Source organism: Ochotona princeps, chromosome 11 (assembly GCF_030435755.1).
Source record: "Ochotona princeps isolate mOchPri1 chromosome 11, mOchPri1.hap1, whole genome shotgun sequence".
Taxonomy (NCBI): Eukaryota; Metazoa; Chordata; class Mammalia; order Lagomorpha; family Ochotonidae; genus Ochotona; species Ochotona princeps.
In genome coordinates this window covers 48,793,351-48,820,778 of record NC_080842.1, presented here as the reverse complement: position 1 = coordinate 48,820,778, position 27,428 = coordinate 48,793,351, and the positions used below count along the sequence as shown (strand labels likewise).

Here is a 27,428-nt window from a genome sequence, read left to right as displayed (position 1 = left end):
ATTCCATTTTATAGACCATAGAAGTACTCGACAGGTTTTGAAAGAAAAGGATATGAAATCATACCTTTTTCACCTACCCACACATAGCCATGTTTCCACCTACCCTGCCACCCCCAAATAGTTTTGTGCAGGGGTGGGGAGAGGGGAGTGTGGGTGTGAGGGGAGCCTGCCTCTGTGTTCCTATCAACAGCTGCTGGAGCTCTCACCCCAAAATTGCACCAGGAGCCCCCAGGCCTTTCTAAAAACATAGTACCGGGAATTACACTCAACTCTGCGCAGCGACATTTCAAGGACAGTTAAGGTGCATGACAGGCCTACCATGACAGAAAGCAAGGCTGGCAGTTGAACTTGCACACTGACCCCAAACAGCCCTGCTCTGGGTCCTGGGCTCCAGTATCTCAAGGCCATACAGGGAAAACAGGCTCTGTGCACACCAGCTCCAACAGCTCCTAGGTGACTGGGCTGAATGAAGACACTTAGGTGTCCTGTGTCTCAGCTTCTCTACCTGTGAAATGGGAACACCACTGATAAATATCAACCTAAGTTAAAAAGTGTATGTGATTCAACACAAGCACCTGCAAAGTATGTTTTGCCTAAAACATTGTCAACGCTTAAGGGATGTCAGTAACTAACCATCCAGACTCCGGGGTAAAACCTCAAAGCAACTCTTCAAAATTTTGAGTAATTTCTTCAGATATTTTCTTGGTTCTTTACACACATTTGTTGGATGTGCCTTCTATTTTATTTTTGCTTTCTGTTATGTGAGTACTTGAAAGCTCATCTGACGACATCCAAGCATCTTGACTTGGTTTTTTCTAGTACACATTTGAAAAGTTTCCCTATAATGTAAAATTTCACTGATATGAAAATGAAGATCTTTCCTTCCAAAAGAAAGATAAGACTGTAGAGTATAAGGAGACCATTTGTAAAAACACATGTGAATTTGTAATCTGTGACCTGGGAAGGATTCAAGCCCAGGTAAAACAGTGTATGGTATTTGGGGCCTGGCCCGGTGGCCCAGTGGCTAAATCCTCACTTTGCACGTGGCAAGAACCCATAAGGGCACTGGTTCATGTCCCAGCTGCTCCATTTCCCATCCAGCTCCCTGCTTGTGGCCTGCAAAAGCAGTCGAGGACAGCCCAAAGCCTTGGGACCCTGCACTCGTGTGGGAGACCCGGAAGAGGCTCCTAGTTCCTGGCTTTCGATCAGCTTAGGTCCAGCCGGTGTGCCCACTTGGAGAGTGAACCAGCAGACAGAAGACTTTTCTGTCTCTCCTTCTCTCTACATATCTGACATTCCAATAAAAATAAATAAATCTTAAAGAAAAAAAAAAAGGAAGGGTTCCAAGTGCATACATGTGTGGCAGGGTGGGGGACACATCCAAGGAGCAGTGACACATACTACAGTTGGAAGAGAACATTCTCACTGGGGCAGATGTATGGACACCAGGAGCGGGAACTAGGCCTCAAGACTTGCACTCGGCAATGCGTGGCTGGCATGGTGGTTAAGCTGCTGCTCGGAATGCCTTGTTCCATATTCGAGCCTCTAGCTCAAGTCTTAGATCCTGTGACCCTAAGCTAGCTTCCTGGCGATGAACATGCTGGAAGGCAGCAGGTGGTGGCTCAAAGCGTATCACTGCCACCCATGGGGGTGACCTGGACCGAGTTTCAGCCTTTCTGTCCAGTTCTGGTTATTGTGGACCTTTGCAGAGTGACCAGTAATACAACGTCTCTCTCTCTCTCCCTCTTTCAAAGGAAGAAGAAAATACATACATACATTTTGAAAAGGGATACTTGAATCTTGTCTCCACAGAAAACAAAGTTCCTGGACAAACAGCACAGGTTCTCAGTTTCATCCACTCGATTCATAACAGTTGCTCAGGGGACTTGGCAATCTCATTTCGGTTTCATGGCAGACTGAAATGCAGTTTGCCGAGTGCGAGCCCTGGGCGCCCATCCTAGCTCTTCCACTGACCAGCTGTGAGTTTTGGGAAAAGCCACTTACCCTCTCTTTCAGCCCCTGTACCTTTATCTTTAAAGCAGCCACAACTGCATTTGGTGCCAAGCGAAGTGCTGTGCTCTGAATTAACTCCTTCCAACCCTCGCAATGGCTACAGGGGAAAATACCAGGCTCTCCAACTGAAAACTAACGTAAGTGAAGCAGAAAAGGACTCGGTAGATTCTCACTTAGCAAGCATCAGAGCGGGCGCTGTCAGGCACCTACATGGCTGGTCGAGCCTCTGGATCACAGCTGGCCTTCAATTCCCATGGCAGGGTGATGGGGAGGAGGAAGTGAAAGTCACATGCAGAGCTTCTAGTGCGGCGCCCGGTGCTCCATGAGCAAGGGACAGCATCAGGGATTTAATTAAAACCAACAAAATGAAGGCACCGGACTTGAAATGAGAATCTCGCTCTAGGTAGGATTCTTGTGAAGGTGGGAAAGCAGATAACAGCTTATCCCAGCTAGAATGAGATCTCTAGCCTGTGAGGGCCGGGGGGTCTAGGATATCAGAGCCACGTGGCCAGCATTCATGGCAGAGAAGCCATCGAAGCAGTGTGATTTTTGTCTGGTTGTGCGGCTCAGGCAACCCACTGTAGGCTGGCTTCTCACCAGCTACAGCACTTTTAAGAGGCTCTTCCAGAAAAACCCAGACATGCCACATCCAGTGGCTGGCAGCTCTCAGGAGGGCCTCCTCGTGCACAGCTGACCTCACACAAACCAACAATGCCTCAGTCTTCCCCAAGGGTTGCCAGTAGCCAACAGAAAAGGCCACAGGCTTGAAAAATCATTCTCACAGATTGGCATTTAAGACAAGCATAGTACAACGTACTTTCAAATTAAGCTAGATTTCACAACTATGACCTCTAATGTAATAGCAGGGTCAATTCAGATTTCTAGCAGAAATCATCAGGGATTTGCATCCCTCCACTTTACAAGGAAAGATCTACTGATTTATCTGAAAGACAGAGTGACAGAGAGAAGGGGAAGGAGAGACAAAAAGGGAGATCCTCCGTCTGCCAGTCATGCCCCAAATGGCTGCTACTGTTGGGACTGGGAGTTGCCAAAGTCAGGATCCCAGAGCTCTTCCAGGCACTTAGCAGGAAGCTGGGTCAGAAGTTCAGCAGCTGGGACTTGAACACTCAGAGATGTACAGTGTGAGTGTCCCAAGTAGCAGCTTAACATGCAGTGCCACAATACCTGACCTGAAATCTCCTGTCTAGGACTGGTTCAGAGCACCTTCCAGTTAGGATTTTTAACTCAGCAAGGGGATGTTCTAGAGGGCAAGGGATACCACTGAACTGGGAAGTATTTCTGAAGCAGTCTTTTGTCATGACCAACAGGCAGGCATTTAGAAGTTAGCACGGATCCCACCCAATGTGTGGGGCATCAGGGCCGCAGGTGCAGTAGGGATCTGTATGCCAGCAATGTGGAATTCCTGGGAGAATCCTGCTGGCTGGCCAACTGAAAAACTGCAATTAGAGATATGTTCAGTGGGGGAATGGTGTGTTCTACTGTGACCTTGGAAGAAAATTTTGTGGAGAGTATATTTACCCAAGGCGAAATCCTGTCTTTCTCTATGATTAGATTTACATTTTGATGTTTCCTATTCATATCATAAAATATAGTCTTTCCTAACAGTTATTTCTTACGTGTGACCAATGCCTACAGCATGCAGCTAGAACAAAACACCTACCTACATGTTAACAGCAAAAACTGTGGTGTGAGGAAATATGAATTTAAATCATGACCGTGACACTTACTCATCATGTCTCATGAGGCACGTGACCTCAGCCTCATTTTCACACCTGTAAGATGGCTGTAATAACAGCATCGATGTCACAGGCTTGGTTCTGGGATTAAACGATATTTAGCAACATCTGACACATAAACAACTTGCTTAAAAAGAGTTAACTGGGTGAGCATCTGGTGTCAAGGTTAAGACAGTGCTTGGAACGCACACAGCATCTCTCTGAGGATCTGGTTCAAGCCTAGCTGTTCTGCTGCTAATCTAACTTCCCATGAAAGTGTACTCTGACGGGCAGTGTCGTTGAGTCCTGTTCATCACAAGCCAACCGACAGGCTTGGGTCACATCAGCACACCAACGGCAGGCACGCATCACGTAAGTGCAACCCTGGCTTAGCGGACACAAGAGGACTGCTGCTGGCCTGGGATGAGGACGTGGGCTATTTGCAAATGGCACTCCTGACTTCTCTAATGATGTGATGAGCCTCACTGAAGAGTCACACCTTTACACACTTCACAGACCTACTCGGAACAGAGACTGAAACTGCACTTGGAACATGCCAACCAGCAGGGCAACGTCAGACTCTGTACTCTGTAAGCAGAAGACCATGATGGGACTAAGCAGAGGCAAGAACAGTACGTGCCCTTGCGTACTTTCGCCCACTTCCTGATTCAGACACTAATTGAGCACTTGCTGCAGGCCAGGCTGTGCTAAGGACTTAATGATACAGTGACGATGCTGATACATCAACAGCCTGGCAAGGGAGAAGGAAGGTGGAGGAAAAGGAAAACACAGCAGAGAGACCGGCAGGAACTTAGTAGTGGCTTAATAAGTACGTGCAGAAATACTGACTGAAATGTTGGAGGCAGACGTGGGAACAGAAGGTAAGGCCCAGGATGAAAGCAGGATCCAGGCTGTGGAAAGCCTGCACAGTCTGCAGAAAGACAATGGGAAACCCATCAGGGCCTCGAGAATTTAGCCCAGCAGAAAGCCTAGGCAAAAAACCCAGGGGGAAAATGCATAGCTTCTGCACTAGCTGTTTCACAGAGCATATGATAAGGAAGTTCATACAAGCAGGTGGAAGACCAGCCTGCTCTTCTGCATGCTGAGTGCCCTAGGTACTGTGCCTGCCTGGCCAGGGTTCTCTGTGGTATCAGCACTCCCCTGTCCTTACACATTCTGCCACTGCCCTTATTTTTCTACATGTTTCTTCTACAACCAGAACCTAAACTCCCAGAGAGTTGTCCATGTCTCTCATGGGTCACCAGACTCTTCGAAGTGTGACACAGAAGACGATCCATATTAGTCTGAGAAGTTAAGGCATGGTGGCTCCCTTCTAATCAGTCAACAGCTCCTCAGAGAGCCCTTATTTTTGTAAAGAGGCCCTGCTGTGGACAACCAAAGTATAGTAGGGTAGGCAGTGGACTCCAAACTGGATTAGTCAACCCTAGGAGGTCAAACAGATTTCACTCAACATGTATTTTTGAGAGCTAAAGACAGAAGCCTAGGAAAATGTACAGGCATCAATCAATCACCGGTGGGATAAGATCCAAAGAGTGACTGAGCTATGCGAGGCAGACAAGGACTGGAAAGCTGGATGCCTCTGGTGTCACTGCACTTGACAAGACAGATGACAATTTTGCAGGTATAGAAGCGCTCCTGACCCTCCTACACCTGGAATGAACTGGGCTTGCATATATAACGTGTTGTAAATACAATGCATGCACTGATGTTACAGGATGCATTACAAGGCTATGCAAATCCACTAACTGAACCCTTCATGACCATGACAGCCTGCTGCCATCATCTAGCATAGTGAGAGTTTAGAATAAGATACTCTCCCACTGCGGGGATTTCTGGAAAAGCGGCTACGAGATTATGTCGCTTGCCATCCTAAGAACAGAGCAGCACTGAAGGGGAACAGGTGGCTTCCAGAGTCCCTGGGGAGAAGGAAATGAATGAGACACGATTTTCTCAGGGAGCTTCCTCGTATACCGTAGCTTGAGTTAACGGCAGCTACGACCTTAGAAACACTCACGTGACAAGGCACCATAAGGGAGGAGGCAGAACCTGTTCCGGCTGTTTCCATGAAGCACCAGAGCCCAGCTGCAGCCGACTGTTCACAGCCCAACGACTCTGTCACAGGATAGTAATGAACTGGCCCAGAGACCATGTGGCCTGCACAGCCAAAACCCTTCACTGCCAGGCCCTCTTAGTGAATGCCTGCTGACCTCCAGGCTAGCCCAGGTGGTCGGGCTGCAGTCCTGGGTGCCCAGTTGTGCGACTGCCTGACGTTGGGAAGGTGCGCAATTGGCTCTCCTCATCCCCCTGCAGAATGAGGAGTGCGGGTCCTAACAGTCACGGGCTCAGAGTCTCCGCCCAGAGGAAATGGGCTCCCATGAGCTAAGGCCTTGGAACAGTACCAGGCCCATAGAAGGGGGAATGCAGGTTAGCTGTATTTGCCCCCTTTTAATTTACTTTTAAAAGTTTATATGTATTGGGCCCGACGGCGTGGCCTAGCAGCTCAAGTCCTCTCCTTGAACGCGCCAGGATCCCATATGGGTGCCGGTTCTAATTCCGGCAGCTCCACTTCCCAGCCAGCTCCCTGCTTGTGGCCTGGGAAAGCAGTTGAGGACGGCCCAAGGCTTTGGGACACTGCACCCGTGTGGGAGACCTGGAAGAGGTTCCTGATTCCTGGCTCTGGATCAGCGCAGAACCGGCCGCTGCTCTCACTTCGGGAGTGAATCATCGGATGGATGGATGATCTTCCTCTCTGTCTCTCCTCTTCTCTGTATATATTTCAAAAATGGAGAGAGAGAGAGAGAGAGAGATGTCTTGCGTTCGCTGGTTCACTCTCCAGATGCCTTTCACAGCCAGTGCTGGACCAGGCCAGGCCAAAGCCAGGAGGTCAGAACCTGATCTGGGTCTCCCGCTTGGGCCACATCCAGCTGCTGCCTGCCAGGGTGTGCGTTAGCAGGAGGCTGAAATCCGAAGTGACACGGAGCTCTGAACCAGGTACTTAGATATGGGACACAGCTGTCCTAAGTGGTTTCCTAACTGCTGTGCCAAAAGCCTGCCTCCAACTGACCCTTCCAAAAAATTCAGATAAGGAGGTTTAGACAGAGGAGAAACTGGATCAAGGTTACAGAGCTGAAGCACCAGCGAGTCTGATGACAAAGTGGCAACTCACTCACTCTGACGCCTCCACAGACTAAAACAGCTCTAAACCTACAGCCAGCACTGCCCAGCAGAAATGCAGCGGACTGGCTACGGGGAAGCAAAGCCCACGTCAGACACACAGGGAACTTCCTGGAAACCCTTCCTTCCTGGGGGAGCCCCCATTTCACTTCTCTACCTCCCCCACGTCTCTTCTCAGCTTTCAAAGAGCTCTGCAAACTGTTCTGGAGCCTGTCCCTGGCTTTTGTAGAGTCGGACGCATGCTCAGAGTGTATTTACAAACTTCAGGACCTGCTGAATTGAATTCTTCAGTGGAAATCTTGAGGGGCCAGAAATCACATAAATGCAGATATTTGAGAACATGGGATCACGGGAGGCACCCAGCTCAGCATCCTGACTCCAGCATTTGAGAAGGAAATCCCCTCACATCACTGCATCTCCTTGAGCCTCAGTCACACCACCTCGAAAATGGCCAGCATGTCACCAATTACCCAACAGACGGGATTCAATCAGATAACACAGATGATATGCTTGGACAAGTACCTAGCTGCAGTGAATTCTCAAAGCCTTGAAAAAAAAATCCTTCCAGTGAGTCCTGAACAGCACTTGGTCAAAGACCTTCACTGCAGAAAACCTCAAAGTTACAGTTTAGAATCCACAATGAACAGCTGGACAATATAATTTTTAAAATATCAACTTAGAGAACCCTGACAGAATTCACTTTTGAAGTTTTTTTGGGGTGGGGGCACATTATTGGTTTTCCTATTTTAATGGGAAAACACACTTCACACAGAACACATGAACTATGAAACTATAATGCATTAATTGAAATGGAATAACTCTTCTGTTACTTTAGTATCTCCTGAGGGTACCCGTAGTAAAGAACTTCATACCTGTTTACTAAAGGTAGTAGCTCTTACACACTGCCCATTAACTACATGGCATTTCCTAACGCAAGTTTACTTAAAAAATATATATATATATATATATATATTTTAGTGGCTTGAGAGACACATATACCAACAGTGTTATCTGCGAGTTCACTCCCGAAATTCCAACAACAACACGAGCTGGAGCCAGGAACTCAACGTAGGTCTACCTGAGCCCCCACCTGTTGCCTCTCCAAGCACGCACTGGCAGTAAGCGGGACGAGGGAGCAGGGCCTGGACTCACACACCTGGCCATGCCATGGGATGCGGGTATCCCAGGGGGGATGCATGCCTGCCCTACATTGCTGCTGCCACGTTTAAGAAAGAAACCTGAGCACAACATTCTCAGAGAAACCCAGAGCCTGCGTTGGAAGACACAAAATGAGAGTTCGATGGATGATTACTTTTAGCATGAGAACTATTTGACTGTAAACATGATTTGCAATAAAATTCCTTTAGAAAGGAAATCCTTGTGTCGTTTAGACTGATTTGCTCTTGAAAACATCATAAACATCTTTCCTAAATCTGCCTTCCCTTTACCAGTTACAGAGTGCAAAATGCCATTTCTACTTTCTTGACGGAGAAACGGACGAGGGGGATCATGTGCCTAGTTCAAAGTCACGGGTAGATAATGGTCAACTTGGAATTCTAAGTGAACTAAGATGCATTCTGTCGGGGCCTTTACACTCCCACGTCCCACCTGTGTGGCAGGATGTCTACATTCAGGTCCAAACAAAACCCGGCCAGCCCAACAATAGTGCAGATTCAGAAACTGGTGTGTGAACGGTGGACTTTTATTCACCAAGGTCTTTGAGTTTATGTTGAAAGAGATTTACCAAAGGGGGGAAATCAGCTTACGTCACCATTAGCGGGGTGTGTAAATGCTAATCTTTTCCTTACAGCTTCAAATTAAAGGACTGTTTAAAAATTTCTGAGAGCCCCAGTGTTGTGACACAAATAGGTTAAGCCACTGCCCATCTGAACTGGCTGCTCCAATTCTGCTCCAGCTCCCTGCTGATGCAACTAAGCAGGGAGCCTGCCACACACACTGGAGACCCAGGTGAAGTTTTCAGTCTGGCCCAGCCTGTGGCAGCCATTTGGGGAAGGAAATCAGCAAATCTCTCTCCCTCTTTAACTGCCCTTCAGATAAATCAATAACTGCTTAAAGTTAGTTTGAAACCCATGCATATTTTTAGTAACACATTTTCCATAAAACTTGGAAGACTTAACATAACGCATGGATTTCATCCTTCTGTGCACCCAAATAAACTTCTCTTTAATTACATTCCCTAGGCCATTCTTGCCATCTGTGGTAGGTTAAGTGTTCTCTGTTCCTGAACCACAGGAGGCGCCAGTACACCTGTGCAGCACTTGGGTCAGTGCTGTCTGCGGTGTAGCCACCAGGAGCCCTTCCGCAGGTCTCTTTGTAAGACAATTCGCGAAGTGCCTGCTTGGAAGCAAAGGCTCAGAAAGGGTGACACAGTCAAACAGTAGCCTTGGTCTGAGACAAGGCCTGCTCATTTCATTTGGTTAGTATTAGTTGCAATTCCGAGACAGTACCTGCTGCCACGGACTGAGCCAGAACCTCCGTGGTGGGGCCACGCTTTAGTTTCCCTGGGCAGCAGCAGGACCGAGCAGCCTTGCCCCAGGCATGTCCCCAGCTCCCAGGGAGCCCTGGAGTACTTTCCTTTAAAAAAGGTGGGATCTTTTTGAATGCAGAAATATTCTTCAAACACTACAGCTTTTTATAATAATGTGACTCTAATAGGCTCAGTAAGAGGGAAAAAAAATTAAAAAGGGAGTGAACTTCCTAGTGGGAGGCAGCTTAAAAATAAACAGGAATTACAACTTTAAGCAAATCCACAAAATACATTTCCTTTTCATTCTTTAAATGTTGTTCTCCCTCGATTTGTAGTTTCATGTATTCAAATGGTATTTTGTTCCACTCCCTTTTTGGCATATAGTGGAAAAACAAACAAACAAGAGCTTAATAAACACAGCCCACTGAACAGGTCCTTTTACCAAAAGTATGGTGAATAATTAACTCTTATCTCCTTAAGCTTAATTCTGTATCATAAAAACCTGCCTACAGGAAGCATCATGAATTCGCTGAAGTGACAAGGAACTTTGGTCATCCCATGTGGCTCTTTGTGAATGTGCCAGTTTGCTATCAACTTTGTTTTTCATTTTGTCTCAAACAACGCTTAATAGAAATGGCATCATTTGAGAAAGGACCTTAAACAATAAACAAAATAAAAGTTCACTTTTTGTTGTAAAGCACTTTTAAATATCTTAGGCGGGCCCGGCGACGTGGCCTACCGGCTAAGGTTCTCGCCTTGAGTGCCCCGGGACTCCATGTGGGCGCCGGTTCTAATCCCCGGCAGCTCTACTTCCCATCCAGCTCCCTGCTTGTGGCCTGGGAAAGCAGTCGAGGACGGCCCAATGCTTTGGGACACTGCACCCGCTTGGGAAACCCGGAAGAGGTTCCAGGTTCCTGGCATCGGATCGGCGCATACCGGCCCGTTGTGGCTCACTTGGGGAGTGAATCATCGGATGGACGGAAGATCTTCCTCTCTGTCTCTCCTCCTCTCTGTATATCTGACTTTGTAATAAAAAAATAAATCTTAAAAAAATATATATATCTTAGGCTATTTCTATTTTCTCCTGTAATGTGGTTCATATCCCTATTTCATTAGCAATAATTGAAGTTTTGCAATTGTAAGGAACCTTACTTTATTTTGGTATCCCTGGAACCTAGCACTGATTGGAGGAATGTTTGCACAAAGGAATAAATGAACGGAAGAAACAGAAAAACAAACAAAAAATAAGCACCATATTTTATAGAAAATGTGGTAGGAAAAAGCTACCAAAACAATTTTATTCTTATACAAGTACATATTTACCAGCACACGGCTCTGGAAATTTTTTCTAATTACCTATTATGCCTATTAGACTTTACCTGTACCTAGCACTGTGTAAACAGACCATCACAAGGTCTGTCTCCATCACAAAAGGACCTACACCAGAGTGGAAGGGCAGCTTAGGAACAGAGAGGGAGGTGGGGGAGGGGGTGGGGAGTGCTGGCTCTTAGCAATTGGTTCCTTCTCCAAATGCACACAGCTCAGGGCAGAGAAAATCCTCCAGATCTCCCAGGTAGGTGACAGGATCCCAGCCACTTGAGCCATCAACAGGACTTCAGTCAACAGCTCAGGTTGTTAGCTCAACCAGAGGTGGGCATGCACAGCCTAACCAGCATCTTTCTATGAGGCCCAGTGCCCATCCCATTAGGATATCCCTGAAAAAGCAGGCCCTGGAAAGGGAAATGCAGATTTGCCACAACTTTTGTTTTTGCCTCATCTGAAAGGCAGGACTTCTACTATCTTATCTCGGGAAATTTAGTAGAGACTTTATGCCATGAGGAGTTACGTGTGTTACAGGGCCTGCACTGTTCTGTTTGAAGGTCTGAAGGGCTGAACATTATAGCACTTCAGTTCAAAAACACGGGGAGCTTGACTGCTTGACTGCACCCCACTTACTGGCAGGCAGGTGACGGAATCTTTAGATTCAATCCACTCAATTGGAAAAAGGCAATAAGGAACATAAACAGGGGCTATGGTTTGGATATGGTCTTTGACTGTCGTGGCAGTGCAGGGAGGCAGGACATTGAAGCGATAATTAGCCATTCAGAGGTGTCAGCATCTTTCTTGGAGTGGGTCAGTGTCCAGAGAGAGGTAGCTACAACAGAAAAGCTGGCTTCCCTGGCCTTCTGCATCCTGCCATGTTACGGAGCAGGAAGAAAGTCTCACCAGAAACTGAACAGATGCCAGTGCCTCATGCAAAGATAAACCATTTTTCCTTAAAAAATGACTCTATGTGGTGTTCTGTGACAGCAACAGAACACAGACGAAGACACCATTAAGGGAAGCAGCGCCATAACGTTGAGAGCACCAAAAACACAGGGGCTGGCACAAAGCCAATGTTCATCCTACCTCTTGAGCTAACTAATGTGTGAATGTGATCTGCTACATCAAGACAGGTTCTCCATGTGCCTTAACTTCAAACGAGGAAGAGGAAGATGCCCTAATGTTAAGCAGAGGAGAGGACATGAGGACAGGCTGTGCTTGCTTTCTGTGGCTAGCTATCAGAGTACTGAAGAAGGTATCAGCTTTGGGGTACAGCCCCTTCTGTTCCTGGCATCTCTGCCCAAGGAGAGGCGAGTCCTGATCAGTTGCAGGTGGCTCAGAAGTCAACGTGACACTAACAGTACAATGCAGAGGTTCACCTAATACACCCACAAACCCAAGGGTCTGAGTCAGCCCTCTGCTTCTCTGCCCATGGCCCGTGGGAATGTGTCACACTGGGGAACAAAAACACTAGGGAAAAGCGTTTGTCACTTGAAAACCACACACACTGAGCATGTGCATATGACAGGAATTTTTATAGACAGGAATATCATATTTAGGGAAAAGTTAATTTAGTTTAAAAGTAAAATAAAACCAGTTGTCCTATTTCTGAGAAAATATATTTGTGAAAAACAATTTTTTAAAGGAAGCAAAGGAAGGAGAAATTATAGGTACAGTTCTAGAAAGCACTGCTGTATTAATTAAGCACTCATGAAATGTGTGCTTAAGTTTAGAATGGAAATATATCCACAGTGTAACCGAACCTGGCCTACTGAGAATAAAATGTTCAAGTGTCAGTGGGCCTTCTGCTAGCATTTACCTGACGTTCATGTCTCATATACTCTTGCATTTTCACCTAATACTTCAATGTGAAAACATTCCTGGTTTGAACTACTTATGTATCCCGAGGCTCACAGGAAACCATTGTACGTTCTCTGAGCTAATAAAGGGTGAAGTGACTTCACACTACATAGGAAATATACTCTACTGAACCTGCAGATTATTTTTTTGGAAAGCATGGCCTATCCAATCCCTTTCTGCATCAAAATTTTAGTTAATTTAATTATTTTCTCTTTCCCTAAATTCCTGGCGAGAGAAAACAAGGACCTACAACCTCCAACACAATTTATCCCCCATAAAGTGGTCCAGTAGAAATATCATGACATGGGAGGACTGTTTCTCATAGGTCCTGAAGTCAAAGTCTTAACAAACTTAACACTATAATTAACACGACTCTAGACACTCCACTGTCACAACTACTGAAAGTGTACCCGAGAATCCGGCCCGGATGAGCAATCCTACAAGCAGCTGAGCCAAAGCTCAACTGACAGCAGCTGGCATTGACCTTCAGACTAGGTGGGGCAGGTTCCTTGTCCTGCCGCATCATTCTACAAAGGAAGACGGGCGCCTACATTTGACATTATTAGCACATCAAGATTCTGTTCAGAGCACATTAGGTTCGGGACAGACGGTTCCGGCAGCTGTTTGTTCATGGAGCTTGGCTCATCCCATTCCCGTTCTCAGAAGCAGCATGACAAATAATACACTTCCGTAGAAAGATGTTTGTTATCTACTGTAACCCACCCTTCACAATCACACTTACTGTGCCCTCGCTCCATACCACTGCTGCCAAATTCTCTCTCTCTCTCTCTCTCTCTCTCTCTCTCACACACACACACACACACACACACACACACACACACACACACACCTGCCAGTCCAGCTCAGTAACTGAGTTGAACAACTTTTTGATTCCTGGTAGGAGTAAGTTGTAATGGTTGAAGAATTCTTAAATATTCATGAACTAAAATAGTAACTCCTTGAACTTGTGTGTTGGGTTCCAAACTTTGAAATCCTGATAGAAAATTCCAGTCAGTGCAAGTGTACACTTGTGTGTGTCAGTGCGAGTATACATGTGTGTGTTTGAAGGATACCAGAGTAAGGGAAATGATTAGACACAGATAATACTGATATCTTCAAGATTCAGTCTATGAATCTACTCATGTCTCTGGGAAGTCCAGTGACCATGGCCTTGCTTGAGAGGTTCTCAACATTTGGTATCGTTATCTAATGCTTACAAATGACAGAACAGTCATGCTGAAAGAAATCACATAGGCTATTTCAAAGCATTTAAACCTTTCGAGCACTTTCACTGCCAGCTCGAAAAAGTTACATAGCCAAGGGGCTGGTGTAATGGTATATATAATGGTGTAATCCTTAGCTGCAGTACTGGCATCCCACATGAGTGCTGGTTCTAACCCGGGCAGCCCCTTCTCTTTTAAAAATTTATTTATTTTTATTGGAAGGGCAGATTTACTGTTGGTTTGCTCCCCAAGTGCCGCAATGGCTGGAACTGAGCCAATCCAAAGCCAGGAGCCAGGAGATTCTTCCAGATCTCCTATGCGGATGCAGGGTACCAAGGCTTTGGGCCATCCTCTGCTGCTATCCCAGGTCACAAGCAGAGAGTTGGATGAGTAGCTGAACAGCCGGGACACAAACCGGTACCCATATAGTATTCAGTGCATGCAAGGTGAGGATTTAGCCACTAAACCATCGTACTTGGCCCCATTTCTGATCCGGCTCCCTGCTTACGGTCTGGAAACGCAGCACAGGCCTTAGGCCCCTATATCCACGTGGGAGACCTGGAAGAAGTTCTTGGTTCCCACCTTCCAATAGGTTCAGTTCTGGCCGTTGAAGCCATTTGGAGAATGGAACAGTAGAGAGCTGTCTCTGACCTTCTCTCGCCCTTTCAAGAAAAGTAAATAAATTAAGAGAGAGAAAGCGCTACAGTCCTTCAGGATGTTTGACACTGAGCCTCTCCCTTTCAGAAGAGCAGGTCGCTGACCCATCCAGGGGCACATACTTGAGTTGACTGCTTTGATTCACCAATTGAATTTGAAGCTTCGCAGATGGTGAGAAGACCTTGTTTTGTTCTGCTGATGAGCAGAGCATGGAAATGAACAGCCTGGTAGTGATGAATGAATGTAGGCCTCACATTTGCTCTGTCCCACAGGCAGATCTGAGCCTCAGGCTCAGCTTCCAAACCTTGACACTGGTTAGGGGCAGGTGCGGAAAGGAGAGGGAGGGGTCAGGCTTTGAGAGCTGCTGCTGGGATACATAATACTGCCTTCACACAAGTTATTTCTCAACACTTAACTGTTGCAAGAACACAGTGAAGTCAAAACTGCAGAGTGGTGGTGACAGGCGCATGTAAGCTGGCCTCTTTCTGGAGAACAGATGACAAGGGCAAGTGCTCCTCTGCTCACACGAAGTAGCTCATTCTCCGCAGACCCACACTTCCATGTGTAAACTTGATAGTCGGTGGCATAAGCAAAAAGTAAACCCCACAACTAGTCTGGGCCCAGCGCCGTGGCCTAACAGCTAAAGTCCTTGCCGTGAATGCTCCGGGATCCCAATTGTGTGCTGGTTCAAATCCCGGTGGCCCCACTTCCCATCCAGCTTCCTGCTAGTGGCCTGGGAAGGCAGTTGAGGACAGCCCAAACGCTTGGGACCCTTCACCCATGTGGGAGACCTGGAAGAAGCTCCTGGCTCCTGCCTTTGGATCAATGCAGCTGTGGCTGTTGCAGCCACTTGGGGAGTGAATCACTGGATGGGAGATTTCCCTCTCTGTATGTCTGACTTTGCAATAAAAATAAAAAACAAAACCACAACCAGTCACTACCATGGCATCTGTAATACAATGTCATGATAAAGTCTGTACGTGCGTGGAATGTAACAGACATTAATTTTTAACAGTATAGAACTGGCTAACAAACTAGAATTCTAAGCTCAGAATATCTACTTTACTATTTTTAATTAGGTTGACCTTACTAAAATTAAATATTAGATACCACATGTTTGCCTTAAGATGAAATGATGTCAATATGAAAAATAGTACCTGTAAAATGTAGTATTATCTCAACCTCAGCCTATCTCACATGCAATCAGATACTGTGAAGCAACCAACGAACCAATAAATGTGAGTCAGACTGCTTATGATCTACATCAAAGAATTGTTAAAACCTAATATACTTTTAATACCCTATGTTATTCCGTAAGGGGGTGGAGGGGCGGAGAAATCTTCCATCACCCTAGAAAGCTTGAGGAAGACGTGAAATATTAGTTACTCCTCACTAGGATATTGAGGATTTCTCTATACACTCCTCCTAAAACTGTTCTGCACCTAAACTGTTGACATATGTCTTGTTGGAGTTATAAGCCAGTCTAGACTACCCAAAAAAAAAAAAAAAAAAAAAAAAAAAAAAAGCCAGGTTCAGCAAAATTATGCTTCAATGCTATAAAAGGCTAAATATTATAATGAAAATAGACACAAGACAGCTGAACAATAATCTATAGCTATTTTAAGATGTATAGAACCTGTTGTATATAAACTAAAATTGAAATGTCAATGAAGTAGCACAGGATGTGGTTAAGAACTCGCATTTATTTTTAACATATTGGTTACTCAATACTATGTCAATTAATTCCATAATGTTATAAATTGTTGCTGATGGTATGTTCGAGCTTTTCATTGATCGGGATGATACTCTGCCGGCTCTACCTTCAGACCAGAGAGGGTCTCCCTAAGAAGCTGTTGAACTTAACTGGACAATAAGATGCTGGACTCTATGCTTGGTATATGCTTGCAGTGAAGGAATCTTAATTGAACTTGAACTGTGGTTATGCAACAAGGTGGAGGAATCCAACATGGGGGCAGGGTTTGGGGAGGGGTGGGGGAATACCAGTACCTATAAAACTGTGTCACCTAATACAATGAAATTAATAAATAAATTAAAAAACAAAACAAAACAAAATTGGAACAAACAAAATCAGAGTAAATATGCCATGATGTTAATCATGGTTATTTTCAGATTGTGAGATTATGGGTAGATGTTACATTTTTCTATAATTTGCAGGTTTCCTTCAGTTCCCAAGCTTTTGTAAGATCATAATTTTGGGCCCGGTGGCGTGGCCTAGCTGCTAAAGTCCTCGCCTTGAACGCCCCGGGATCCCATATGGGCGCCGATTCTAATCCCGGAAGCTCCACTTCCCATCCAGCTCCCTGCTTGTGGCCTGGGAAAGCAGTCGAGGACGGCCCAAAGCTTTGGGGCCCTGCACCCGCGTGGGAGACCTGAAGAGGTTCCAGGATCCCGGCATCAGATTGGCGCACCGGCCCATTGCGGCTCACTTGGGGAGTGAATCATCGGACGGAAGATCTTCCTCTCTGTCTCTCCTCCTCTCTGTATATCTGACTTTGTAATAAAAATAAATCTTAAAAAAAAAATTATAATTTTAACAACTTTAGCTCTCTGAGTCCCCAGATTCAGTGGACTAAGTCTCAAGTCCAAGCCCAGAGGATATGAAAAGAGGCATTCTTTAATTGTCTTTTGGAGGTTGTAGGACACATTAGTGTCAGCAGCAGCGATGCTGCGACACACAGGGATCCATGCTCCATCTTCTGGAGGTGTGAGGGCTGTGGTTGTGGCTGGAGCAGGCTGGTGCCTAGGGTGCAGGGTGAGACTAGCACCGCCTGCAGAATACCTTCCATTGGAAAGAATCACTGATTGTCACAATGCTTTTACACATAATTCACTGGCGTGTCCTGAACTCAGTTTGGTGTGGTGCGGGTGACAGGTGAGGGAAGGTGTGAGGGCTACTCTAAAACACAAAAGCTGTCACTGAACCTGAATCCTTCCTGTATCCACCCACTGACGCGAACCCTGCTGACACCTGTCAGGAGATGAAATGGCAGATGTACAAGCAACACTTCAGTGATTTCTGCTCTCAACTCCTGAGATACACAAGCAGAGGTTTTCCTCTTCAAACCACAAAGAAGGAAAGTGTACACAGAAGGAAGAGGTAGCATTGCGGGTTCAAGAAGACTTAGCTGTGTTAACATCAGTCATGTTTCCACATCAGCACCTACCAGGCGCACGTTGTCTAACCTGCCGCTCTCCTGGCTGGTAGGAGGGAGAACAAACGCCCGCTGCTTATGCAGAAAAGATAAAGGACTCTGGGAGGCACAGACTCACCGGAAACCACCTAGTAGATATGTCCGGTTCCTCACGCAGTGCAGAACACGATGATACAGGAAAATTCAGGAAGCTTGTCTGAGATTTCTCTGCTCAGTTTCTGGGGTACCCTTTGAGGCAAATCCTGAAATGTCAAAATAAATAAATAAAGCTAAAAATGCTTGTGATTTGACAACTACATTAGCACAAGCTCTATCTGAGCAAGAAATGTAATTCTTCACCCTAGTTTCATTTTTTTTCCATCTCCCGCTCTTACGGCAGCTATGATTTTGAGATTCATGCAATTCTTGGAAGGAAACATAGATGTAGAACATATTGTACATGCAGATTCACAGGAGGGGGCAGCAATGTGCAGGCAGGGGCCACCGCCTCACTCGGGCGTTGATGCCATGTATTACTACCAGATCATCACATTCCTTGTGTGGGTCCAGAGGGGTCCCCAGACCACTGCATGGAGACCTCCCCCCCAATTAGCCATGGCCAATTTATCCGTGAGTTTCAGACGTTTAAAAATGTCTTCCACTTTTGCCTTTTCCCTTTCCTTTGTTGGTTTTTTTCCCTGCCAAAAGTTTGTAGGGGCTGACGCCCGTGGCTCCGTCACTCACGCCGGGCCCCAGGGACACCACAGCACTATAGGGTGTTTGACATCCCCTACAGCAGTTTGGAACTTGCAGATTAAATGAGATCAGTTAGAGATCAACAATATTCTATCCTTCAATTGGAATAACTAGCCATTAACCACACTTGATCCAAGTCGAGATTTCATCTTGCTTATATCAATGAGCTCCTTATTAAACTATTAATTCCTCAATGCATACAACCCTTACCCAACTCCGCGGAAAGGTAAGTTTCCAATTGCTGCATTCTAGGCAATAGCTCATGATCAATATCAGTGTTTGACCAAAATGATGTGAATGAGTAAGTACAAAGAGGTGTCTGGAAATAAGCTGCACATGGTAGAAACAACAGAACGAAATGTGGGCTCTTGGGGCTGGCACTGGGGCACAGTGAGCTAAGCTGCCACACACAGCAGCGGCATCCCACATCACAGCACAGGTTTGAGTTCCAGTTGCTCTGCTTCAAATAAGCTCCCTGCTAACGTGCCTGGGAAGGATGCCAGCTTTGGCCTAATCAGCCTAGACTGCTGCCACCATTCTGGCTATGAATCATTGGATGGAGAACTCTCTCTTCCCCCTTTTCTTCCACTTTCCCATCACTCTGAATTTTAAATAAATGATTTTTTAAAATGTAGATTCCTGCACCCACCCTTAGTGTACTGGCTAACTCAATCCAGAAAGTATACTGAACTTTTCTGAAGCCTAGGTTTCCATACTCACAGCGTGGAGGTAATTCCTGACAGGAATATTGCAGAGGACAAAATTCTTTAGAAAACCCCACCCTGGCACTTGCTGTATAAAGTTTTCTCTTTGTAGGAGAAACATTTCTCCATTCCCAGACAGCATTAGAATTGAGAACAAATCGTTAATAAACAACCACGGAATCATTGTGGTTTTGTGCTCTATCACAACAGGGTTAAAACCCCAGCTCACTGATGTGTCTCTTAGAACTATTCACACAACAGTTCTCTCCAAATAGAACATGGAGGCTCATTTCTTTCCTTCCAGAGAAATAGGACTTTCTAGAATGATACCAAGCAAAATTCACTCTATGAAAACGTAAGAGTTGCACTGTTCTGTCACAAAAACTTTCAAGCAAAACCCACATATTCTGATAAGCTGGTTTATGGAGCCTGGGTCTAGTTCAAACCCTTGACTTCCCTATGAAGGGAAACCGTCCCACTGCTGGCCACATGATAGACAGGAAACAAGTTGCCAGGCAGCACCTGCACAGAGCAGAGCAGCTTCTAAACACAAGGATTCGCCCATTGCTCCATGAACTGCCCTGGACTATGAAACTGCAGTGGGCATTGCTTGCTCTATCATGGAGTCTTGAGACCAAACGGAGACGTTTTCACAGAGCTCAGTAGAAGGCAAAGCAATAGCGGAGTGAGCTGGTTTGTTTTTATTTTTTGGGACATGTGACTCCTACATGTTTGTAAACAAATGGCAGGATCCAAAGACAAACACTGGTTGACTAAAGGTGACATCATCTCTGTTTGCTTAGCCTGATTTTCTTTGTCTTCTCTTCTTTATTTTGTCATACCATACATAGTTGGAAAGGAAATTTCAAATTAAGGTATGAGGTGAGGCAAGACATGCATAAATACTAGCAGTTATAAATTTAGGCTAAAGATAACTTCATTCCTTACTCTCTACTAAGAAATGAGAATTCCATTTCCTAAAAACAAATCTTTTAATCAATTGCTCACATTCAAGGATGCTAAACCATGGGACTAAAGCTACCAGGAGACCATGGGTGAGAGTCAGAACACCAAATTCTACTGCTGTCCTTACCATCTGACCATGGGGACTCCACATGGAAGCCCAGCTGATGTAATTGCCCACAGGAGCATCATGACAAGTATGGGGAGCACGTTTGAAAGCATCTTATTGCCTGCCAATCAGAGAGCTTCAGTGACGGCTGCCCTGGCCTGTACCATCTACCCCTCCTTCATCACAATCTACTGAGTTCTCACTGGAGACAAAACCATCTTTCAAAGTGAACAATCTGTCTTAACCAAACCCTGCACTGGCAATTTTACAGACTTTAATTAACCTTACAGCAACTGCTATAAGAATGGTCGGCTAAGCCAATTTTTAAACTCTACCAGGGTAGACTCAGAACTAAACATCCCAGTACCTCATGCCCCATTCGAACTCCTGCTATAGGCTGCTTACCTTTTAATTAATGTGAGCTATTGTTCATAGCTTTTTCATGCTAAGTACACAGTCTTTAGCCTGTCATTAGTAGTTACATTCATGTTTTTGTCCTTGAGCTCAGATTTTTTCACTGTGTGGCAGAACAGAAGGAACACCCAAAGGGATCTCCTTGTACAGCTTATACCATGTGACCAGCTAAGGAAAAAGAGGTAGCATCTCTAAGAGTGCTAGACTTGAAAGTGGGAAATTCAGAAAATTGAAAATACATATTCCCATGACTTTGACAAGGAATGCAGTAAGAACTACTCAAGACCACCTGATTCAATTACACCACATTTATGAATCTGAAGAAGGGAACTAAGATCAAGTTGCAACTGAATGTAGGCTGGGCTAATTTACAAGCTAAATGATGTGGCAACAGTAACAGCAACATTAGCTAGTGTTGTCAGGGTGGTTAGGACATGCCAGGCCCTCTGCTACGCATTCCAGGTATCCTCTTGTTTAACTGTTGCCACCACCTTAGGAAACAACTTCTAACATTCTTCCCACTGTAGGAGTAAGAGGGAACAGTGAGGCTTCCTACTTGATGTGATCCTTCAGCTATTGCCAATGAAGCTGGGGTTCAAACCCACAAGATTTCAGAACAGAAAGCTGTGCTCTTTGTTACTATGCTGTATGGAAGAATAGACTTGCTGTATACGTCCATTGGAAAATTTAAATTTGTGCTTTAACGAAAATTACAGATGATCGCATACTACCCTAACAGCTTAAGAGTCATCAAGAAAAGCCAAAACTGAATGGAAACCCATAGACCGTCAAGGCCCACCTTCTAAGAATCTTTTCAAGAACCCCAACATTCATCTCTATATTGTAAAACATATTTTCAGCTTGGTTAGAAACAAAGTTAGGAACTCAATTTTTGGAATGAAGGGTAGAGATTGTCAGATATACACAAATATGGTGACCTCACAAACACTTGTGGCATTCTGTTTGAGATTCTTAAAAAGCTGTTCCATTTTGGAAAATTTTTGAGAAATTAAAGACCCCACCTGAGTCAACCAAGCTGGTGATCTGGCAACTTCACTTTCTAAACTGCGTAGCCGATCACCTCTAATCAGAGTTCTATCTTGCTAATGTTTACCAAAACTGCTTTTATATCCTCAGTAGCAAAGAAAATGAAAATGGCATCATTCATGCCGCGGGCATGAGAATTTCAAAATAAACAAAAATGATTGAAACCTTACGTGTCCAGACTGTATTTAGGGGATTATCATATTCCATCCCCTCCGTCTTTGTGCACTGACATTTGACCCTTTGTATAATATGCACTCAGTACCAGGGAAACCTAAGGCACCAGCTAGTTACTCATTAAACCCGGGTGCCAAGGGTTGACTTGTACAAATTACACTGCTAACAGCCCAGCCTGGGCTGTGTGCTGAAGTGCTAAAAGGCAATCATCCTAGCTGTGAAATTCTGTCATCTCGGCAGAATTGAACTATAAATTGCAGCCATTTGGGCCTGACCTCTGCTCCCTGAAGTTAGCCTCGACCTTTGAACCTCAGCGTGGGATTGAGAATCGGCCAGCCATTCTACTGCAGAAGACAGTTAACATGGTGACTGCTAGTCGCTCTGACGCCCACCTCCTGCAAGGTGTCAGCCAGGGCAAGGCACCCAAAGGATGGAGAGCTCCAAGAGTCTGACCCTACAATGCTGGTCCAGAAATAGAAGATACTGAAGACCAAAATTTGTGATGTGTTTTCACTTTGAAATCAGAAAAGGACACTAACAATTTATGGCCATACAATACTTACTGGTATATGCGCTATATGCTTCTATTTTCAAAGACAGAATTAAATGTTTAAAACAAATTCTCTTTTTGGCCTAGCAATATTCTCATCTGGTGAATGTTTAAATAAATGTACAATTGAACTTGTTATAAAATATAAGCATGTAATTAAGCCACTTTTGGAAAACGCAATCATGAAAATCAAGTTATACTTTCAGCTTAAAGTACCCTGGGATAGTCAGTGTAGGCGAGGAATGAAGCGTACAACGTGCTATGTTTCTCAGGTTCATACTTTGTCTCCCATGAAGTCGCCTCAAAGAAGAGGAGTTTGTTAAAAGGGATCAGAGCACCTCTTGAGGATTAGCCCCCCACCTCACGTGCCAGTCACACCACTCCATTTCCAGGTAAAAAGATGTGGCCAAAGATCTCACTTCTCTAACCACTTAAGTTAATGCCACAACAAGTCTCAAATTACACGTAAAATACAACTAAGCCGTTAGTTATAATGGAAATGAAACCAATTTTGGAAAGAACCCACACTTAAATCGTTTCATTTCATAAACTTAATTATTACTTTGAAAAAAAAAGATGATGGTGACGAGCCAGGACTTTCCTCTGGGGGAAATGCCACCATCATCAAGCCGTATGTACCAATTATGGCCCAGCCTACCTTCTCTGGTGTTTCTTTAGCCATCACATCTTCAAATTGCAATTTCTCCTCTAAAAACTGACTCTGACACAATTGGTAGAAAATAAATGTGGGTTAAAGAATCCCTGCTTTCAATCCTATCAATAGCAAGTGTTGAAAGAAGATGTTACTTTTACTAGATTCTCCAAATGTGTTAAAAAAAAATAATGTTCAGAAACTGAACAATTTTGACTTTACAGCTGTTAAGGCAAATGACCGCACTTGAAGCCCTTAACAAATTTTGCAATGTTTGTCTGCCTTCAAAGAACAAACAAACAAAATGGCTCATTTGCTTACTCAACCTGATCGAAACTGCACTAAATCAAACAACCATTCTGCCCTGTCAGCAATTATAATAAATATAAGTTTTCCCCTACCTTTCCACTCTTGGGAATCCGGATGTGTCAGGCTTACTTGCAACAAAAGGCTTGTGTGAGCAACCTTCGCTCCTGATCCCAGGAACTGCGTAACTCTGTTAGACATGACAATTGTTTCCTCTTTGGTCAGGGAGCCCAGGCCACTTCAATGCCCTGGGAGCCATTTGCCAAGGACACCTGGGATGAGCTGGAGTGGGTGGTACGGGAAGGAGGGAGTTGGCGCTGCCACATGGAAAACACTCAACAGCAGTCTGAAAATGAATGGCAAACCTGCTCCAACAAATAGGAGGGAAGGCACTAGAAGCCAAGTCAAACCCTGATGACTCTAGTGACTTTTTGAAATACACCATCCTTAGAACCCAGTGAGTGCCCATGCCCTTGTACTAGTTGGTGCAGATCAAAAAATGTAATAATAATTCCTACTTTATGCGGGTGTGGGGATAAATTAATACCTACAAGCAACGTGCTTAGAAAAGCTTTTGTATTGTAGAAAATACTCACAGAAAGGCCACTGGGATTTCTTAGACATATTACATTTTTCCTAAGTGTCTTTTTTTCTTCCCAATATACCTGGATTAGGTACTTTTGTCTTTGGTAGAAACGAATGGGCAAAAAAAAAAAAATACACATCAATGAAACCCTCATTTATTGCTGCTGACCAGCTGGGAATTAGAAATGAGTTGTTGAAACACAATGTGCAGCAGAAGGAATGGAAAAGAAAGGGAGAGGAAGCCACACTCTATGACGACCAATGCAGGAACACATGACAACACGTGTGTGTGTGTGTGTGTGTGTGTGTGTGTGTGTGTGTGTGTGTCGGGGGTATTCGGGCACGCACACAGTTGACTCACTCCTCCTCAAGCAGTAAGACATGGCACCTCATCCAGAGTCTCCCTGGAGGTGGGACTCCTCCGTTCAGGCAAAAGAGAAACACAGAAGGGAGAACAACAACTGGGAGGAGGGCTCCTGAAAGACAGGTGACGCTTGGAACCTTCTCCGCTGGGATGAAGACAAGCCCCGTGGTATACAAAGATGGAAACTAAACTCGGTAACCCTTCCCAAAGCAACACCTTGCCAGCGACCAGTGACCCTGAGGTTGCCCTGGCGTGGCTCCTGCGCTTTATCACCCCTAGATAAAATAATCTCACTAGGGCCCGGCAGCATGGCCTAGCGGCTAAAGTCCTCGCCTTGAATGCCTCGGGATCCCATATGGGTGCCGGTTCTAATCCCGGCAGCTCCACTTCCCATCCAGCTCCCTGCTTGTGGCCTGGGAAAGCAGTTGAGGACGGCCCAATGCCTTGGGACCCTGCACCCACGTGGGAGACCCGGAAGAGGTTCCTGGTTCCCGGCTTCGGCTCGGCACGCACCGGCCCGTTGTGGCTCACTTGGGGAGTGAATCATCGGATGGACGGAAGGTCTTCCTCTCTGTCTCTCCTCTCTGCATATTGATTTTGTAATAAAAATAAATCTAAAAAACAAAATAATCTCACTATAAAATATTAGCAAGTTAATAAAAGGGTCAAAATCCAAAGCAACCCTTAGAAACAAGTCAGTTTAAAGAACAAAACTACTGATTGTCGATGAATTATAATTCCTCTCAACTACAATGTGACCTGGAAAACATGTTGTAATTAAGTGTATTATGTGAGAACAAATTCTGAGTATATCGCATATTGTAAGCTTTAGAAAACATCTTTGTTCTGGAAAGTTGGCATTCACACACAACACACACACACACATACACACACACATACATACATTCCTGTATCAAACATTAACCAAAAATGTGGAAACTCAGGAAATATAAAATATCTCAAGAGTTTTTTTTTTTTTTTTTAATTTTTTGAGAAGTAAGGTGCTAAGGACCGGGGAACTTGTCATGGGTATCTGAAAGCAACAATTGAAGATTAAAGCCTGCTCCAACCGAAAGGTAAGTAAAATTTTCCTTCTGTGAGTTTTGAACAAAGATAATTTAAAAAATAAATACACATGGGTCTGGTGTAGTAGCCTAGTGGTTAAAGTCTTCGCCTTGCACGCGCCGGGATCCCATATAGGTGCCAGTTCTAATCCTGACAGTTCTGCTTCCCATCCAGTTCCCTGCTTGTGGCCTGGGAAAGCAGTAGAGGACAGTTCAAAGCCTTGGGACCCTGCACCTGTGAGGGAGACCGTGAAGAAGCTCCAGGCACCTGCCTTCAGATAATTTCAGCTTCAGCTGTTGTGGCCACTTGGGGAGTGACTCTACAGATGAAGATCTTCCTCTCCATCTCGTCTCTTCTCTGTACATCTGACTTTCCAATACAAATAAATAAAATATTTAATATATATAGAGAGTAATAAGATTAAAAAATAAGTTCATTTTGGCATGAATTTTCTAAAAACTTCTGCAGTTTTTTTTTCATAATGCATATTTTTCAGGAGTTTTTAGAAAATCAGATGAATAGATTTCCAAAATTTTATTTGCATGGAAATCATTTTTAGAAGTATTCTTGCACATAACAGAATTCAATTTCAAAACACTTGCTGAAATCATTTTCCTGGTATTAAAGCAAAGCTAAAACACAACAGGAAAAAATTGTTCATACATGTACACAGAGGTAGAGCATCCATTCAAGGACATATCAAAAGTTGGCGATGATGTCACAGAACAGTACAAGTGGTATCAGCAATACTAGGTGGCCACGAAGCTAACTAATCTACACTGGGAAAGAGAGCTAGTTTAGAATAAAACCCATAAACCTACGTGACAAAAAGCACCATAGAATTTTTGGTGTTGTTATTAATTTGTCAAATATCCCAACAGTACTGGGGAGGGAAGAAGTTTATCATTTTTTTGATATTTAGAAAGTATTTGAGACTACTCACTGTCAAGTTTAAAACTGTATCCTCTCAACTGGTACACATGCCCTTAATGAGTGAAACTGCAAATATAACTTTTGTCTATTTCAATCATTCCGAGAGCTAGGCATGCCTCTAGGTTCTGGGACTGTGGGAGTGAGTCACACAGATCCGAATTCCTGTCCTCGTGAGCCCTCTGGCTTCATGAGGAAGACAAGCACTGAGACAGAGAAAATCAGCAAAATTTACAGAAGTCAGATTGTGAAAGAACTAAGCAAAAACAAACAAACAAACAACAAAAAAAAACCAGCAGGAAAATAGGACTGGGGGAGAGGATGGACAAGTATGTTGAGATGATGTCTTGTAAGGGAAATTTTCTACTATTGTCTCAGGTTAGCAAGAACTTCAGAGGAGTTAGATCAGCTAAGCTGGGGAAGGTCTGGGACCACTACTCCCTGTCACCAGCCCCCTCGTGTTTACCACACCCCTCTAAATAACAACCTGAGAGTCCCTCTAGATTGCTGACAGCCCTTAGAAGCACCTGCCATGGCAGAGAACACTGTTTCAGAGCCAGAAGCTGAGAGGAGTGGCAGTGGCTAGAGTGCACCTGTTCTCAAGGCCCAGGGTTCCAGCACACAGCACTGGGTGGACTAACCCAACCAGCAGCTACATCATTAGGTATTCCGCTCAACCCCTGTAACTTTTCAGTGTGAATGAGTGAAGAATTAGTGAACACACTAGATCCTGTACCTCAACAGCACATCCAACCAGCGTCTTCCCCACTGTTGTTCAAGCAAGAACCACTCTAGCTGTGCCCAACCACCCTGCATTTTGGGTGGCCACTAGAGCACACAGGTCGCAAGCTTCCACGAACAGCCAAAGCAGCAGCTCAAAACAGGCATCAGTGCAGATGTTCCTGCACCTACACCTATCTTGGATGAGGAACCATTTGAAGTGCTTATAATTAACACACAAATCCTCGTAAATTATGCTGAGGTGAGTGTTAGTGTCCTCACCGTTTTATAGATGGAAAAACAAAGGCACAAGAAATACAGCAACTTGCTCAAGGCAAACAGCTTCATGTCACTACTTCCAAACAAATCTTTCCCCCTGATCACTTTGTCTCTTTTCTTCCACCCTCCGCCCACCCCCCGCCCCTTTTCCCAAGCTTCACTA

The 27,428-nt window shown here is 44.8% G+C and overlaps 1 protein-coding gene across 3 annotated transcripts in view; it reads right to left on the bottom strand.

The window, feature by feature from the left end:
* The window catches only part of RBM47 (RNA binding motif protein 47), a 30,000-nt gene extending 12,087 nt beyond the window's left edge, over nucleotides 1-17,913 (bottom strand). For all 3 annotated transcript variants that reach the window (XM_058670173.1, XM_004579137.2, XM_058670174.1), the window contains exon 1: nucleotides 17,787-17,913. The gene's annotated coding sequence lies outside the window, so the exon portion shown is untranslated. The remainder of the gene's footprint in view (nucleotides 1-17,786) is intronic.
* Between the last annotated feature and the right edge of the window lie 9,515 nt (nucleotides 17,914-27,428).